General features: G+C 41.6%; 1 long non-coding RNA gene across 1 annotated transcript; it reads right to left on the reverse strand.

The window, feature by feature from the left end:
* Positions 1-1,812: 1,812 nt before the first annotated feature.
* Positions 1,813-17,806, reverse strand: LOC120017869. The gene is made up of 3 exons (XR_005472149.1): positions 17,753-17,806; positions 4,714-4,758; positions 1,813-1,850 (listed from the first exon to the last, which is right to left on the reverse strand). It is a non-coding gene; the product is annotated as an uncharacterized LOC120017869 (long non-coding RNA).
* Between the last annotated feature and the right edge of the window lie 745 nt (positions 17,807-18,551).

Here is an 18,551-nt window from a genome sequence, read left to right on the forward strand (position 1 = left end):
CCCCCTTCTCATCTCCTCCTGCCCTTCCCATCCTTCCCCCCAGAGCTCCAGACCAGACCTGCCTGCTCTCCACCATGGATGCTACCTGCCACCCCCTTCTCATCTCCTCCTGCCCTTCCCATCCTTCCCCCCAGAGCTCCAGACCAGACCTGCCTGCTCTCCACCATGGATGCTACCTGCCACCCCCTTCTCATCTCCTCCTGCCCTTCCCATCCTTCCCCCCAGAGCTCCAGACCAGACCTGCCTGCTCTCCACCATGGATGCTACCTGCCACCCCCTTCTCATCTCCTCCTGCCCTTCCCATCCTTCCCCCCAGAGCTCCAGACCAGACCTGCCTGCTCTCCACCATGCTCCAAGCCCCAGGAGAGGTGTGGAGAGAGGGGGTTAACCGTGCTCATCTACCCCTGTCTAGCCTCTCCTTGCCTGACCTCCCAGACAGCACAGAGGTGGATGGTAATGTGACACTGAGACTGTTCACCTGAGCAGTTCCAAATCCCTCTCTCCTCTCCTCATCCCCCTCATAACCTCCTCTCTCCCCTCCTCATCCCCTCCTCATAACCCCCTCCTTCCCCTCATAACCTCCTCCTTCCCCTCTCCTCATCCCCCCTCATTCCTCCTCCTTCCCCTCATAACCTCCTCCTTCCCCTCTCCTCATCCCCCCTCATTCCTCCTCCTTCCCCTCATAACCTCCTCCTTCCCCTCTCCTCATCCCCCCTCATTCCTCCTCCTTCCCCTCATAACCTCCTCCTTCCCCTCTCCTCATCCCCCCTCATTCCTCCTCCTTCCCCGCATAACCTCCTCCTTCCCCTCTCCTCATCCCCCCTCATTCCTCCTCCTTCCCCTCATAACCTCCTCCTTCCCCTCTCCTCATCCCCCCTCATTCCTCCTCCTTCCCCTCTCCTCATCCCCCCTCACTCCCCCCCTCATAACATTTACATTTTACATTTAAGTCATTTAGCAGACGCTCTTATCCAGAGCGACTTACAAGTACATACATTCATACTTTTTTGTACTGGTCCCCCGTGGGAATCGAACCCACAACCCTGGCGTTGCAAGCGCCATGCTCTACCAACTGAGCCACACGGGACAACACCTAACCTCCTCCTTCCCCTCTCCTCATCCCCCCTCATTCCTCCTCCTTCCCCTCATAACCTCCTCCTTCCCCTCTCCTCATCCCCCCTCATTCCTCCTCCTTCCCCTCTCCTCATCCTCCCTCATTCCTCCTCCTTCCCCTCTCCTCATCCCCCCTCATTCCTCCTCCTTCCCCTCATAACCTCCTCCTTCCACTCTCCTCATCCCCCCTCATTCCTCCTCCTTCCCCTCATAACCTCCTCCTTCCCCTCTCCTCATCCCCCCTCATTCCTCCTCCTTCCCCTCTCCTCATCCCCCCTCATTCCTCCTCCTTCCCCTCTCCTCATCCCCCCTCATTCCTCCTCCTTCGCCTCATAACCTCCTCCTTCCTCCTTCGCCTCATAACCTCCTCCTTCCCCTCTCCTCATCCCCCCTCCTTCCCCTCATAACCTCCTCCTTCCCCTCTCCTCATCCCCCCTCATTCCGCTCATCCCACCCTCCTTCCCCCCTCCTCATCCCCCCTCATTCCCCTCATCACCCCCTCCTTCCCCTCTTCTCATCCCCTCTCATCATCCCCTCCTTACGCTCTCCTCATCCCCTCCTGTGTGTGTGTGTGTGTGTGTGTGTGTGTGTGTGTGTGTGTGTGTGTGTGTGTGTGTGTGTGTGTGTGTGTGTGTGTGTGTGTGTGTGTGTGCGCGTGTAGATTCATATGAAGACAGCTGCATAAAAGACTGCATACTTACACTGAGACCAGGCAGACCTTGAAGACCCGTATCGCCCTGTGGGAGAGGGAAATTATTGTTTTTTATCGTTGAACTCATTAGTCATTCATCAATTTATTGACTCTTATATGGATCTTTCCTCAGCACCTGTCATACACAACGTATAGTATAACACGGAACGTCAAGTGACACACATTCAGACGATTCATTTTGAAAGGAAGGAATTGCTGTTATTCAATCATTCTCTTAGACTCTAAATAATGGCAGAGAGTATTACTACACTAAATAAATGTGTAAAGAAGTTACCTTCACGTCTAGCCAAGCGGCGGTACTGGCGGGAGGGCTTGTGCATTAATGAATACATGTGTCCTTTTTAAATGAATACGTGTCCTTTTTAAATGAATACATGTGTCCTTTTAATGAATACATGTGTCCTTTTTAATGAATACATGTGTCCTTTTAATGAATACATGTGTCCTTTAATGAATACATGTGTCCTTTTTAATGAATACATGTGTCCTTTTAATGAATACATGTGTCCTTTAATGAATACATGTGTCCTTTTTAAATGAATACATGTGTCCTTTTAATGAATACATGTGTCCTTTTTAATGAATACATGTGTCCTTTTAATGAATACATGTGTCCTTTAATGAATACATGTGTCCTTTTTAAATGAATACATGTGTCCTTTTAATGAATACATGTGTCCTTTAATGAATACATGTGTCCTTTAATGAATACATGTGTCCTTTTAATGAATACATGTGTCCTTTTTAAATGAAGACATGTGTCCTTTTAATGAATACATGTGTCCTTTTAATTAATACATGTGTCCTTTTAATTTGCCAAACCTTATGCCATTAACCAATTAGGTCTATATGATCTGGAAAGTTAAGATTATTTATGACTGATTAGTTATTCATGACCATTTTGGTTGTATTCACAGGTGTCTCGCCCAAAATAGTCCTTCCTGCTTGGGAATATTGAGGTACTCATTACTGTTCTGACCCAAACATATAAATAATCACATTTGCCCCTCCCTCGGATAGCTCTACAAAATAGACTCATTTGGCTCTCTCTCTCTCTCTCTCTCTCCTCTTCAGAGAACCAAACAGATATCTCATTAAAACTTCAAGGCTGGAAGACTGTGCACCTACAATAACCCTACAATCATACAGCAGCTCCCTCACCAATAATGAAAGCGGAAATTAATGTGTGCATGCGTGAGTACCGTACGTGTTACAATATGGTAACTAATTAGAGAACGGAAAACATTCCGTCTCTTACAGAGCAAAGAAATCCCACTGTGGTATTCGATCATTTTTTTCTCCATATATTTTGAATTGCAATAAGAGGAATTTGCCTACCGTAATTCAAATTCCCTTTCAATGAACAGGCTATAAAAGAATGCTGATAATCAATTCTCCACTGTATTTATGAATGCTTTAAATTCCCAGCTCGCTGGACCCATCTAGACTGTATTACTGTTCTGTCTGAGTTTTTTCAATGATGGTAAATGGTTCAACTTTTCATGTACCATTTAGTGGTCTAATAATATGGTAATATTTAGACTGACCACCAGTGAGGCAGGAGGTTTTTTAGAAGGGTGTGTCTGGTACTAATAATTGGCATGTCTGACTGATCAGAAATACTATATTGGACTCTGTACAATACTATAATCTGGGCTGGACAGCAGATCAAGTTTGCTATGATGATAGTAGTTCCTGTCCAATGATGTTCAGCCTGTTTAATGAAATGACCAGTGGTCAAACAGATTGAATTCTGAAGTCAGAGGAACAGTCATGTAACCTGGGTGGTGCGCTTTGTTTCCTATCAAAAAGTTGAGAACATATATAGAGTACACAACTTTCTTTCTTTCTCTACAGTTGACTCTCTGTTAGTCAGCTCCTAGCCTACAGTTGACTCTCTGTTAGTCAGCACCTAGCCTACAGTTGACTCTCTGTTAGTCAGCACCTAGCCTACAGTTGACTCTCCGTTAGTCAGCACCTAGCCTACAGTTGACTCTCTGTTAGTCAGCACCTAGCCTACAGTTGACTCTCTGTTAGTCAGCACCTAGCCTACAGTTCACTCTCCGTTAGTCAGCACCTAGCCTACAGTTGACTCTCTGTTAGTCAGCACCTAGCCTACAGTTGACTCTCTGTTAGTCAGCACCTAGCCTACAGTTGACTCTCTGTTAGTCAGCACCTAGCCTACAGTTGACTCTCTGTTAGGCAGCACCTAGCCTACAGTTGACTCTCCGTTAGTCAGCACCTAGCCTACAGTTGACTCTCCGTTAGTCAGCACCTAGCCTACAGTTGACTCTCTGTTAGTCAGCACCTAGCCTACAGTTCACTCTCCGTTAGTCAGCACCTAGCCTACAGTTGACTCTCTGTTAGTCAGCACCTAGCCTACAGTTGACTCTCTGTTAGTCAGCACCTAGCCTACAGTTGACTCTCTGTTAGGCAGCACCTAGCCTACAGTTGACTCTCCGTTAGTCAGCACCTAGCCTACAGTTGACTCTCTGTTAGTCAGCACCTAGCCTACAGTTGACTCTCTGTTAGTCAGCACCTAGCCTACAGTTGACTCTCTGTTAGTCAGCACCTAGCCTACAGTTTACTCTCCGTTAGTCAGCACCTAGCCTACAGTTGACTCTCCGTTAGTCAGCACCTAGCCTACAGTTGACTCTCCGTTAGTCAGCACCTAGCCTACAGTTGACTCTCTGTTAGTCAGCACCTAGCCTACAGTTGACTGTCTGTTAGTCAGCACCTAGCCTACAGTTGACTCTCCGTTAGTCAGCACCTAGCCTACAGTTTACTGTCTGTTAGTCAGCACCCCTACAAACAGTTTGGGGTGTACATCAGCTCATGCTATTTACTAATGTTTAAAACCAAACCATAGATGAGGGATTATAACTTACTTGATCACCTTTGGGGCCAATAGGACCTGAGTCTCCTTTCAAACCCTGGGAACAAACAAATACATCAGACACCTTTCTGTTGTCAATAAAGAACAAAGACAGACACCTTTCTGTTTGTCAATAAAGAACAAAGACAGACACCTTTCTGTTGTCAAAAAAGAACAAAGACAGACACCTTTCTGTTGTCAATAAAGAACAAAGACAGACACCTTTCTGTTGTCAAAAAAGAACAAAGACATTAGACACCTTTCTGTTGTCAAAAAAGAACAAAGACATTAGACACCTTTCTGTTGTCAAAAAAGAACAAAGACATTAGACATCTTTCTGTTGTCAATAAAGAACAAAGACAGTAGACACCTTTCTGTTGTCAAAAAATAACAAAGACAGACACCTTCTGCTGTCAATAAAGAACAAAGACAGTAGACACCTTTCTGCTGTCAATAAAGAACAAAGACATTAGACACCTTTATGTTGTCAAAAAAGAACAAAGATAGTAAACACATTTATGTTGTCAACAAAGAACAAAGACAGTAGACACCTTTATGTTGTCAAAAAATAACAAAGACATTTTTCCAGTCAGCACCTAGCCTACATTTGACTCTCCGTTAGTCAGCACCTAGCCTACAGTTGACTCTCTGTTAGTCAGCACCTAGCCTACAGTTTACTCTCCGTTAGTCAGCACCTAGCCTACAGTTGACTCTCCGTTAGTCAGCACCTGGCCTACAGTTGACTGTCTGTTAGTCAGCACCTAGCCTACAGTTGACTGTCTGTTAGTCAGCACCTAGCCTACAGTTTACTCTCCGTTAGTCAGCACCTAGCCTACAGTTGACTCTCCGTTAGTCAGCACCTAGCCTACAGTTGACTCTGTTAGTCAGCACGTAGCCTACAGTTTACTCTCTGTTAGTCAGCATCTAGCCTACAGTTGACTCTCCGTTAGTCAGCACCTAGCCTACAGTTGACTCTCCGTTAGTCAGCACCTAGCCTACAGTTGACTCTCTGTTAGTCAGCACCTAGCCTACAGTTGACTCTCTGTTAGTCAGCACCTAGCCTACAGTTGACTCTCCGTTAGTCAGCACCTAGCCTACAGTTGACTCTCTGTTAGTCAGCACCTAGCCTACAGTTGACTCTCCGTTAGTCAGCACCTAGCCTACAGTTGACTCTCTGTTAGTCAGCACCTAGCCTACAGTTGACTCTCTGTTAGTCAGCACCTAGCCTACATATTACTCTCTGTTAGTCAGCACCTAGCCTACAGTTTACTCTCTGTTAGCCAGCACCTAGCCTACAGTTTACTCTCCGTTAGTCAGCACCTAGCCTACAGTTTACTCTCCGTTAGTCAGCACCTAGCCTACAGGTTACTCTCTGTTAGTCAGCACCTAGGACAAGCCACCCCTCAGAGCCTGGTTCCTCTCTACCAGGTACAGCCAGAAGAGGACTGGCCACCCCTCAGAGGCTGGTTCCTCTCTAGGTTTCTTCCTAGGTTCCTGCCTTCTAGGGAGTTTTCCTAGCCTCTGTGCTTCTACATCTGCATTGCTTGCTCTTTGGGGTTTTAGGCTGGGTTTCTGTATAAGCACTTTGGGACAACTGCTGCTGTAAAAAGGCCTTTACAAAATACATTTTACTGATTGATTGATTGCTTAGTGTTTTGGCTTGACGTGCTGCTGATATCTGTGTCCGCAGGTATCGGGGTCTCTGAATAGTCCAGGAAACTGTTTGTCAAATGTCTTTGTACTCAGAGTCAGTCTGAATCATAGACAACTACTGGTCCTGCAGGACTAAACAGAGAAGTACAGCAACATGACTCTGTGTAGGTGGTCCAATGAAAACACATTGTTTGACCAATAGTGTAGATAATCCTCTAAGAAAACCAATGTCTCTATGATAATCCATTCAAAAAGTGATAGGAGTTGCTACCCTTGGTCAAAATTAGGGTGACTAAATCAATGGAGGACAGAGAAGAAAAGTGGTCATAAATCAGGAGAATAGCATCGTGTCAGCTAGTCTGGATTACAGATTTTTGGAAGCAAACCACTCGATTTCGTCTCTACGTTATATTGGTATCGAACATGTCACCCTCCCTAGGAGAGGGGGTGACCTCGACAATTTATTGTTAAAATGAGAGGCTGCCTGGATCTTTAATATAAAGACTCTTGCTCCCTTCGGTCTCAACGTAGATTTTGATCTGAAGCCATTCTTGTGATTGTTGTGATTTTGCTGTTGTAAATGTTTGTAGGCTTATGTAGCCAAATTGTATCTATGATCATACGGTATCCAAATGTTTTTTAAATGCTATTTTAACATATGAGAATTAACCAATGATATCAGGCCACACCCGGCCATGATTACAGACACCTGTGTGTGTCTTTTGACACTATATAAACGAGTCACCCAGCAGTGTTCGTCATTATACCCTGATGAAGACAGCTTGTCTGTCGAAACGTTGGACATAAATATTATTGCATCTGAGCTCCTAGAGTGTGCATCTCTCCTTTATTCTCTAAATATGAAAAATGGCCAAACTCTCTAAATATATTTCTCTGGGCTTCAAGTTCAATGGTTAACCTGTAATCCAGAGGCGAAAGAAACACACACCTATTTAGGCGAGGTGCTGGCTAGCGGAGTGGAACACATTTTAACCCAATTTCATCATTTGGACTTTAACACATTACAGTAAAATACACTTTGGAAGAAGTCAGAATACCCCATTTAACCAAGCATAGTTCCCTAGACATAATAAACAAATGGACACTATATAAATATTACTGCATGACAACTAGCCAGCTGGCTAAATCTATCACATTTACAGAAATGTTCATTGATGTGCTTTGTCCCAGTCACATAAATACACACATAAATACATCTCTACAGTACAGCTATTGACTGTACAGTATAAGAAACCGTTGAGACCAGACAGCTTCATCATGTTTAGCCGCCATACATAAAAAAGACTGCAGCTTCTCAACTTCACCTGCTCCATTTTAATGTGTGAACATTCAGCGGCGTTGACTTGGCCAATAGTAATATAAATCACCCAGAGCCATTTTAATGTTAGATCAGCATCCCCTACTAGTATACCACTGAATGTCAGGTTCCCTATCTGCAGGTCTGGATCGATATTTATGATGCAGGAACAAATTCGTGATAAACTGATCTGAACTATAGGCTTAGATATATGGTATTCTATAGGTTTATAGTGGTATTCTATGGGTTTATAGTGATGGTGGTATTCTATAGGTTTATAGTGGTATTCTATGGGTTTATAGTGATGGTGGTATTCTATAGGTTTATAGTGGTATTCTATAGGTTTATAGTGATGGTGGTATTCTATAGGTTTATAGTGATGGTGGTATTCTATAGGTTTATAGTTATAGTGGTATTCTATAGGTTTATAGTGGTATTCTATAGGTTTATAGTTATAATTGTATTCTATAGGGTTATAGTGGTATTCTATAGGTTTATAGTGGTATTCTATAGGTTTATAGTTATGGTGGTATTCTATAGGTTTATAGTGGTATTCTATAGGTTTATAGTGGTATTCTATAGGTTTATAGTGATGGTGGTATTCTATAGGTTTATAGTGGTATTCTATAGGTTTATAGTGATGGTGGTATTCTATAGGTTTATAGTTATAGTGGTATTCTATAGGTTTATAGTGGTATTCTATAGGTTTATAGATATAATTGTATTCTATAGGGTTATAGTGGTATTCTATAGGTTTATAGTGGTATTCTATAGGTTTATAGTTATAGTGGTACTCTATAGGTTTATAGTGGTATTCTATAGGTTTATAGTGATGGTGGTACTCTATATGTTTATAGTGATGGTGGTATTCTATATGTTTATAGTGGTATTCTATGGGTTTATTGTGATGGAGGTATTCTATAGGTTTATAGTTATAGTGGTACTCTATATGTTTATAGTGATGGTGATATTCTATAGGTTTATAGTGGTATTCTATGGGTTTATAGTGATGGTGGTACTCTATATGTTTATAGTGATGGTGGTATTCTATAGGTTTATAGTGATGATGGTATTCAATAGGTTTATAGTGGTATTCTATAGGTTTATAGTTATAGTGGTATTCTATATGTTTATAGTGGTATTCTATAGGTTTATAGTGGTATTCTATATGTTTATAGTGATGGTGGTATTCTATAGGTTTATAGTGATGGTGGTATTCTATAGGTTTATAGTGATGGTGGTATTCTATAGGTTTATAGTGATGGTGGTATTCTATAGGTTTATAGTGGTATTCTATAGGTTTATAGTGATGGTGGTATTCTATAGGTTTATAGTGATGGTGGTATTCATTAGGTTTATAGTTATAGTGGTATTCTATAGGTTTATAGTGATGGTGGTATTCTATAGGTTTATAGTGATGGTGGTATTCTATAGGTTTATAGTGATGGTGGTATTCTATAGGTTTATAGTGGTATTATATAGGTTTATAGTGATGGTGGTACTCTATATGTTTATAGTGATGGTGGTATTCTATAGGTTTATAGTGGTATTCTATGGGTTTATAGTGATGGTGGTACTCTATATGTTTATAGTGATGGTGGTATTCTATAGGTTTATAGTGGTATTCTATGGGTTTATAGTGATGGTGGTACTCTATATGTTTATAGTGATGGTGGTATTCTATAGGTTTATAGTGGTATTCTATAGGTTTATAGTTATAGTGGTATTCTATAGGTTTATAGTGATGGTGGTATTCTATAGGTTTATAGTGATGGTGGTATTCATTAGGTTTATAGTGATGGTGGTATTCTATAGGTTTATAGTGGTATTCTATGGGTTTATAGTGATGGTGGTACTCTATATGTTTATAGTGATGGTGGTATTCTATAGGTTTATAGTGGTATTCTATAGGTTTATAGTTATAGTGGTATTCTATAGGTTTATAGTGATGGTGGTATTCTATAGGTTTATAGTGATGGTGGTATTCATTAGGTTTATAGTTATAGTGGTATTCTATAGGTTTATAGTGGTATTCTATAGGTTTATAGTGATGGTGGTATTCATTAGGTTTATAGTTATAGTGGTATTCTATAGGTTTATAGTGGTATTCTATAGGTTTATAGTGATGGTGGTATTCTATAGGTTTATAGTGATGGTGGTATTCATTAGGTTTATAGTTATAGTGGTATTCTATAGGTTTATAACGGTATTCTATAGGTTTATAGTGATGGTGGTATTCTATAGGTTTATAGTGGTATTCTATAGGTTTATAGTGATGGTGGTATTCTATAGGTTTATAGTTATAGTGGTATTCTATAGGTTTATAGTGGTATTCTATAGGTTTATAGTGATGGTGGTATTCATTAGGTTTATAGTTATAGTGGTATTCTATAGGTTTATAGTGGTATTCTATAGGTTTATAGTGATGGAGGTATTCTATAGGTTTATAGTGGTATTCTATAGGTTTATAGTTATAGTGGTATTCTATAGGTTTATAGTGATGGTGGTATTCTATAGGTTTATAGTGGTATTCTATAGGTTTATAGTGGTATTCTATAGGTTTATAGTTATAGTGGTATTCTATAGGTTTATAGTGATGGTGGTATTCTATAGGTTTATAGTGGTATTCTATAGGTTTATAGTGATGGAGGTATTCTATAGGTTTATAGTGGTATTCTATAGGTTTATAGTGGTATTCTATAGGTTTATAGTTATAGTGGTATTCTATAGGTTTATAGTGGTATTCTATAGGTTTATAGTGATGGAGGTATTCTATAGGTTTATGGTGATGGTGGTATTCATTAGGTTTATAGTGGTATTCTATAGGTTTATAGTGGTATTCTATAGGTTTATAGTGGTATTCTATAGGTTTATAGTGGTATTCTATAGGTTTATAGTGGTATTCTATAGGTTTATAGTTATAGTGGTATTCTATAGGTTTATAGTGGTATTCTATAGGTTTATAGTGATGGAGGTATTCTATAGGTTTATAGTGGTATTCTATAGGTTTATAGTGATGGTGGTATTCTATAGGTTTATAGTTATAGTGGTATTCTATAGGTTTATAGTGGTATTATATAGGTTTATAGTTATAATTGTATTCTATAGGGTTATAGTGGTATTCTATAGGTTTATAGTGGTATTCTATAGGTTTATAGTTATGGTGATATTCTATAGGTTTATAGTGGTATTCTATAGGTTTATAGTGTTTTTCTATAGGTTTATAGTGATGGTTGTATTCTATAGGTTTATAGTGGTATTCTATAGGTTTATAGTGATGGTGGTATTCTATAGGTTTATAGTTATAGTGGTATTCTATAGGTTTATAGTGGTATTCTATAGGTTTATAGTTATAATTGTATTCTATAGGGTTATAGTGGTATTCTATAGGTTTATAGTGGTATTCTATAGGTTTATAGTTATAGTGGTACTCTATAGGTTTATAGTGGTATTCTATAGGTTTATAGTGATGGTGGTACTCTATATGTTTATAGTGATGGTGGTATTCTATATGTTTATAGTGGTATTCTATGGGTTTATTGTGATGGAGGTATTCTATAGGTTTATAGTTATAGTGGTACTCTATAGGTTTATAGTGGTATTCTATAGGTTTATAGTGATGGAGTTATTCTATAGGTTTATAGTGGTATTCTATAGGTTTATAGTGATGGTGGTATTCTACAGGTTTATAATTATAGTGGTATTCTATAGGTTTATAGTTATAGTGGTATTCTATAGGTTTATAGTGGTATTCTATGGGTTTATTGTGATGGTGGTATTCTATAGGTTTATAGTTCTAGTGGTATTCTATAGGTTTACAGTTCTATTCTATAGGTTTGTAGTGGTATTCTATATGTTTATAGTGATGGTGGTATTCTATAGGTTTATAGTGATGGTGGTGTTCTATAGGTTTATAGTGATGGTGGTATTCTATAGGTTTATAGTGATGGTCGTACTCTATATGTTTATAGTGATGGTGGTATTCGATAGGTTTATAGTGATGGTGGTACTCTATATGTTTATAGTGATGGTGGTGTTCTATAGGTTTATAGTTATAGTGGTATTCTATAGGTTTATAGTGGTATTCTATAGGTTTATAGTGATGGAGGTATTCTATAGGTTTATAGTGATGGTGGTATTCTATAGGTTTATAGTTATAGTGGCATTCTATAGGTTTATAGTGGTATTCTATAGGTTTATAGTGATGGTGGTATTCTATAGGTTTATAGTTATAGTGGTATTCTATAGGTTTATAGTGGTATTCTATAGGTTTATAGTGATGGAGGTATTCTATAGGTTTATAGTGATGATGGTATTCTATATGTTTATAGTGATGGTGGTATTCTATAGGTTTATAGTTATAGTGGTATTCTATAGGTTTATAGTTATAGTGGTATTCTATATGTTTATAGTGATGGTGGTATTCTATAGGTTTATAGTTATAGTGGTATTCTATAGGTTTATAGTGATAGTGGTATTCTATAGGTTTATAGTGATGGTGGTATTCTATAGGTTTATAGTGATGGTGGTATTCTATAGGTTTATGGTGATGGTATTCTATAGTTTAATAGTTAAGCTAGAGAACATTTGGACACTTGAACATGTATTGATCTCATAAGACATTCTAATAACCCAGACCATAAACCAGGTTATTAACACCATACACTGTGTCAAGGGATTTTACCCATCACAGTACCTGAACTGACCATGGATTGAAGAGAATGTCTTTAGTTTCTAGTGGATTAAACTGTACGGTAACAGACTAGAACCATGCACTGTGAGGGACATTTAAATTTAACCTTTAACATTTTATTTAACCTTTATTTAACAAGGCAAGTCAGTTAAAAACAAATTCTTATTTACAATTACGGCCTACACCGGCCAAACCCAGACGATGCTGGGCCTACACCGGCCAAACCCAGACGATGCTGGGCCAGTTGCGTGCCGCCCTATGGGATTCCCAATCCCGGCCGGTTGTGATACATCCTGGATTTAAAAGCCCCATTTCCACTGGATGGGATAGCCCTGGTCATTTAAATGGTTTATTTCTAGGGAGAAGTTTCATACACCCACTAAAGCCAGTGGACTGCTGGAAGACTAGCTGTCGTCATAGCATCAGCTAATGGTACCTCTTCAGCAAATGCAGACATCTGGATCTAGTACAATACTCACTCAATTATTACACAAATGTTAAGGGTTCAGAATGAGAAAGAACATACTGAATAGGTATTTACATTTGTTCTGATTCCACTGTCCAGATATCCTCCTACATGCTTTAACTCTGTATTCAACCTACTGTATAGATCCAGCCTGGCCCAGTTCACCACCTGTAAGACCTGGGTTCAAATACTATTTGAATCATTCTTTATCTGGGCTTGATTGAGCTTGCCTGTCTTACTGGGCCAGTAGAATAGTCTGAAAACTGCAAACACCGCCGCCCTCTGGCACTCCAGACAGGCTAGAGCAAACTTATAAATTGTTTTAAAGATTTCAAATAGTATTTGAACCCAGATCTGCTGCTTAACACTGTGGCGGTATGAAGGAACAAAATAGAGAATGTAGTGGGCTGACGCTGAGGCCACTTCTAAATGATGTATGTTGTTGATCTTTAGAGAAAGGTCCCCTCTCTCCCTCTCTGCTGTCTGCTGAAGATAATGATGTCTTTAGGGAGAGAGTGGACCTTTTCCTCCCTTTTACTCTCCCTTCATTTCCCTGTGATTTCCTCTCTTTCCTCATCTGTCCCGTCTCCCTCAGAGTAACCCAGTTAGAAAGAGATACAGAGAGGGATTGGAAAAGAGAGAGGAAGAGGCTGGACCTTTCTCCTTCTCTGTCCTGTCTCCCTACGATCAGACCAGTAAATAAAGACCATGATATCTCTGTCCTGTCTCCCTAAGATCAGACAGGTAAAGACCATGATATCTCTGTCCTGTCTCCCTAAGATCAGACCAGTTAAACCATGATATCTTTGTCCTGTCTCCCTAAGATCAGACCAGTAAAGACCATGATATCTCTGTCCTGTCTCCCTAAGATCAGACCAGTTAAACCATGATATCTCTGTCCTGTCTCCCTAAGATCAGACCAGTAAAGACCATGATATCTCTGTCCTGTCTCCCTAAGATCAGACCAGTAAAGACCATGATATCTCTGTCCTGTCTCCCTAAGATCAGACCAGTAAAGACCATGATATCTCTGTCCTGTCTCCCTAAGATCAGACCAGTAAAGACCATGATATCTCTGTCCTGTCTCCCTAAGATCAGACCAGTAAAACCATGATATCTCTGTCCTGTCTCCCTAAGATCAGACCAGTAAAGACCATGATATCTCTGTCCTGTCTCCCTAAGATCAGACCAGTAAAGACCATGATATCTCTGTCCTGCTTTCCTAAGATCCGCTCAGTAAATAAAGACCATGATATCTCTGCATCTTTGCTTAGAGGCTGGGGCTCAGACCACATATCTAGGCAGGGAGAGGGAGAGAGAGAGAGAGATGGAGAGACAACTCTTGTTAGCCTCTGCTCAGTGCTCTTGGGCCTTGTGACAGGCAGGCAGGGAGGGATGGGAGGCAGGGATGGGAGACTTTGAGTCTTTGCTCTGGCCTGACTCTAGTGGTGACTCTCGGCCGACTCTAGCATTGACTCTAGGGTTTACAGTTGGTTACATATCACCAGGAAAATTCAATACCTAGTATTTGAAATAATTTCAAGTAGTATTTGAACCCTGGTCTACTCTGCTCAGTCTCTCTCCTCTCTGTCTCTCCTGCAGCAGCATGGTGTGAGACGATACAGGGAGCTGTGTACGCTAGCCTTGCTAATTACACACGGCACTGTGCCTCCCTCGCTCCGACAGCGCCCAGGCCGCAATACCTACACACACATACTTACACACACATGGCACTGTGCCTCCTTCGCTCCGACAGTGCCCGGGCTACAACACACGCACGCACACACCTACACACACCCACACACGTGGCACTGCGCCTCCCTCGCTCTGACAGCGCCCAGGCCACAACACACACACAGCACTGTGCCTCCCTCGCTCTGACAGCGCCCCGGCCACAACACACACACAGCACTGTGCGTCCCTCGTTCCAACAGCGCCCCGGCCACAACAACACAATCTGGCAGCTCCCCAGTACACACTCTACATCTACCGCTTCAGCTAGCAAATAAACAGAGGGAAGAAGGGAGGGGATAGTGAGGGAGTTGGTAGAGAGAGAGAGAGAGAGAGAGAGAGAGAGAGAGAGAGAGAGAGAGAGAGAGAGAGAGAGAGAGAGAGGAATTTCTCAAGACAGCAGACTAATTATGTTTACTTACTTGCTGCCTGAGTCCCAAATGGCACCCTATTCACTTTATTGTGCTCTGGTCTAAAGTAGTGCACTACATAGGGAATAGGGTCCCATTTATGGTGCACCCTCTGCCTCTTTCTAACCAGAGTGGCTGCCTGGCTGGCTGTAATGGCACTTTACTTTAGACAAGAAGGGTGAAGTTTTGTCATGTGTGGAGAGACTAAGAGATACACCGTTAGAGTTACAGTAAGGGGTTTGTCTTGTCTGTTGTGACTGCGTCCCTAATGGCACCCTGTTCCCCACATAGTGCCCTACTTTGACTAGAGCCCTATGGGCCCTACTGGACCTGGTCAAAAGTAGTGTACTACATAGGGAATAGGTTGCCGTTTGGTATGCGATTTGTGTCATGTGAGTGGGAACTGCCTTCAAAGCTGTGTTGGAACCAGATCCCGTAAGGGTAACAGAGATATCTAGAGTGGCCAGGCCCAACGAATACCACAGAGGTTACTGCAGAAAATGCTTTTTGCAAAGTTTCCATTGGCTCAGCAATTCACCGCCATAGCTGAACCTCACCCTTAGCCTTAGGTTGCGAGGCTGATCCTGGTGAGAACGTCTCTAGGAAAACAACCTGATCATTAGTATTCAGATGTAGAGTTAACATTTAGCAGAAGCTTTAATCCAAAGCGATTTACAGTCATTACCTGCATACATTTTTTTGTATGGGGTGGCCCCGGGAATCAAACACACAATCCTGACGTTGCAATCACCATGCTCTATCCACTGAGTTCCAGAAACCACACCGAAAGGCTGACCACAGTGAGAAAGTCTAGAGGGAAATGTCCTAATTGACACTTGATCACTGACTGTAAGTGTAAATATCAGATTTTACAGTAGAGCAACACTCAGAGGAAGCGTACCTTACTGCAAAGGCTATATTTACAACTTCAACACATTAAAAACAACAGATCCGATGATATAAAGCTGCAGTCATATTCTTTACATAGCCACCAGACGTGTTTTTTCTCTGTCACCTAATACGTCTATGACTGTACAAGCTGAGGACATATACATGTGGAACGTGGATTGCTTTGGGCACGGTTATATGGCTGTAGTCTTCCACTGAGCCAGGCCCCGTAGTTAGTTCTCCTATCAGAAAAACGATACTCGCTCACATGGCAGTCATGCATACAAGACATTCTGTCTTCTCAGGTGTCCCCTTTACCCTTAAATATCACATGCTAGCTTTAAATAACAACTATAACCTAATATTAGCACAGACGGGGAGGGGACAGAGGGGGCAGGCAAGAGAATGTTCTAAAAACAAGTAAATAGGCCAAACTAAATTAACCTGGCTGAGCGCCTTCCAACACCCGTCCAAACTAAATTAACCTGGCTGAGCGCCTTCCAACACCCTTCCAAACTAAATTAACCTGGCTGAGCGCCTTCCAACACCATTCCGAACTAAATTAACCTGGCTGAGCGCCTTCCAACACCATTCCGAACTAAATTAACCTGGCTGAGCGCCTTCCAACACCATTCCGAACTAAATTAACCTGGCTGAGCGCCTTCCAACACCATTCCGAACTAAATTAACCTGGCTGAGCGCCTTCCAACACCCTTCCGAACTAAATTAACCTGGCTGAGCGCCTTCCAACACCCTTCCAAACTAAATTAACCTGGCTGAGCGCCTTCCAACACCCTTCCAAACTAAATTAACTTGGCTGAGCTCCTTCCAACACCCTTCCAAACTAAATTAACCTGGCTGAGCGCCTTCCAACACCCTTCCAAACTAAATTAACCTGGCTGAGCGCCTTCCAACACCCTTCCAAACTAAATTAACCTGGCTGAGCGCCTTCCAACACCATTCCGAACTAAATTAACCTGGCTGAGCGCCTTCCAACACCCTTCCAAACTAAATTAACCTGGCTGAGCGCCTTCCAACATCCTTCCAAACTAAATTAACCTGGCTGAGCGCCTTCCAACACCATTCCGAACTAAATTAACCTGGCTGAGCGCCTTCCAACACCATTCCGAACTAAATTAACCTGGCTGAGCGCCTTCCAACACCCTTCCGAACTAAATTAACCTGGCTGAGCGCCTTCCAACACCCTTCCAAACTAAATTAACCTGGCTGAGCGCCTTCCAACACCCTTCCAAACTAAATTAACCTGGCTGAGCGCCTTCCAACACCCTTCCAAACTAAATTAACCTGGCTGAGCGCCTTCCAACACCCTTCAAACTAAATTAACCTGGCTGAGCGCCTTCCAACACCCTTCCAAACTAAATTAACCTGGCTGAGCGCCTTCCAACACCCTTCCAAACTAAATTAACCTGGCTGAGCGCCTTCCAACACCCTTCCAAACTAAATTAACCTGGCTGAGCGCCTTCCAACACCCTTCCAAACTAAATTAACCTGGCTGAGCGCCTTCCAACACCCTTCCAAACTAAATTAACCTGGCTGAGCACCTTCCAACACCCTTCAAACTAAATTAACCTGGCTGAGCGCCTTCCAACACCCTTCCAAACTAAATTAACCTGGCTGAGCTCCTTCCAACACCCTTCCAAACTAAATTAACATGGCTGAGCGCATTCCAAAACCCTTCTGAACTAAATTAACATGCACATTTATTTAGGCCACTGTTTTTATTATTAACGATGCAAATGAGTAAACAGCATACGATAGTAAAATAGCAAAGGTAGCACCTTACATTTATTTAGGGCAACTGACTATGTTTATAATGTTAATAATTAATGATGCATATGAATAAACAGAATGGGATTAAAAACAGTATCTCACATTTATTCCAGGTTTCCCTTCCGCACCAGGCTCCCCAGCTGATCCCGTTTCACCCTGCAGAGGAAAGAGAGCAAGTTATAAGAGCAAGTTCAAACTCAGGTCCTTCATAAGCACGCCATCATTTCCATGTATTATAAGTACAGATGTGCAGTAACAACATGTTGTTTTGAAAGGTCTGAAGTCTCCTCAGGAGACTGTTCCAAGGTGGTTTATCCAATCATTGATGCTCTTACTGCCAGGGCCTCTCACAAGGGATACTGGTCACAAGCATCATGACAAAATGTCAACTGCATCTATAAACACAATGTATGTCTCCAAACCCAAACCTAAATCGAAATCCTAATTCCTGAAAGATGAGACCTGATATGACCGGTCTGTCTTCATGTTGTAGCAAAGGCCTCGCCTTCAGTGGTTTATTTATCAAAGTGATACGTCCTCTATAGAGACATTCAACTAAACAGTGCTAAAGGTCACAGAACAGACAAGAACTCATTGACATCTTCTAGTCCTCTGCTCTCTGTTTCACTCCTAAGTATATTAAATAACCCACTCTAAGGCAACAGGCTAAAACAAATTATCCTGTTTATTTGTTTCCATGAAATATCTGTCTGAACGTGGAGTCCTGGTTGTAAACAAATTAGGACTATGTTGACATTATAAATAAATGACGGGGCCAGGGATGTGTGTGTGTGTGTGTGTGTGATAATGAAGTGTTTCTGATGGACCTAATTATCTGACAGTGCACACTCTTGTTTCACATCGTGATTGTAATTGATTTATGTGTTCATCGTTGATGTGT

The sequence above is a fragment of the Salvelinus namaycush genome, chromosome 22, assembly GCF_016432855.1.
Source record: "Salvelinus namaycush isolate Seneca chromosome 22, SaNama_1.0, whole genome shotgun sequence".
Taxonomy (NCBI): domain Eukaryota; kingdom Metazoa; phylum Chordata; class Actinopteri; order Salmoniformes; family Salmonidae; genus Salvelinus; species Salvelinus namaycush.